Here is a 1,184-nt window from a genome sequence, read left to right as displayed (position 1 = left end):
AATAGGATCCCCAGGCCTCATTAGCCCATACTGCTCCACAAAGAATACCTACGGTTAAAAGGGTAAATCCTAGGCTAATGACACGATAACTCCAAGAATCCAAACGCTCCGTTAATTGATATTTGTAATAATTTGGAAATGAAGGGACAGAGGTTCTTTTTAAAGCACTTCTTTTTGCATAAAAATATTTAATATCACTAAAGAAAAATGTTTTATTTAAAACATTTTTTTTCTTTTTAGAAAAGAAATGGAAATTATTTCGAAATCTAATGATTAGAATAGCGGCAGATAATAAGGATCCGCACAAAAGAGTTGCATAGCTTAATAACATCATACTGACATGCATCATTAACCACTGAGATTGTAGAGCAGGTACTAGTATCGTGGATTGATGCATTTCAGTTAAAAGACCCGATGTGGCAAAGCCTTGCGTTAAAATAGTACTTGGCGTAGTTATTGTGCTTAAATCATTTTTAGAGTTCTGTATTTTAGGAATGGTATGAAGAATATACAGGGCCCATGAAAGGAAGATCAATGACTCATATAAATTACTTAATGGAAAATGTCCCGAGGAAGCCCAACGAGAAACTAAGAATCCTGTTATAGAGAAAAAAGTAACTATCATTCCTTTTTCTGACGAATCGCGTAATCCTCCAAGTTCACGAACTAATAAGGTTATAAAATGAATCGTAATCACAATTGAAATCGTTGAGAAAGAGATATGAGTTAGTATATGTTCTAAAGTTGCAAATAGCATAAGGGGAAGGTCCCATTACAAAATTGTAAATTTCGAATTGATTTCTAATCTATTGTATTCTTTTTCAAGAATGCCGCCACTCGGATTCGAACCGAGATGCTTGAGCACTGCTTCCTAAGAGCAGCGTGTCTACCAATTTCACCATGGCGGCTAACTTCAAATAATAGGTAACTTAAAAGAATAATAGCTATTATCTTGGGAATCGTCGATATTGGGAAAGTCCATAAAATTTAGGAACATTAGAGTTTTCATTAAAATAGACTTCGTTTGGTAGTATCGTTTCCATTTTTTTTTTTTACAATAAACTCTTGCTTTGCCCAATAGAAACACAAACACTGCTTGAAAGAGTTGGAACTTCTTTTTTCTAACTTGCAATTATAGAACTAATTTTTTCTAATTAATTTCCCCTTTACATTTTGAAAATTCT

At 33.4% G+C, this 1,184-nt stretch overlaps 1 non-coding gene across 1 annotated transcript; it reads right to left on the bottom strand.

The window, feature by feature from the left end:
* Nucleotides 1-828: 828 nt before the first annotated feature.
* On the bottom strand, nucleotides 829-908 carry TRNAL-UAG (transfer RNA leucine (anticodon UAG)). Its single transcript has one exon. It is a non-coding gene; the product is annotated as a tRNA-Leu (tRNA).
* Nucleotides 909-1,184: the final 276 nt, after the last annotated feature.

Source organism: Triticum urartu, unplaced genomic scaffold (assembly GCF_056163025.1).
Source record: "Triticum urartu cultivar PI428250 unplaced genomic scaffold, HENAU_Tu73 scaffold866, whole genome shotgun sequence".
Taxonomy (NCBI): domain Eukaryota; kingdom Viridiplantae; phylum Streptophyta; class Magnoliopsida; order Poales; family Poaceae; genus Triticum; species Triticum urartu.
The sequence above is the reverse complement of the archived record's forward strand: the minus strand, read 5'-3'. Positions and strand labels throughout refer to the sequence as shown.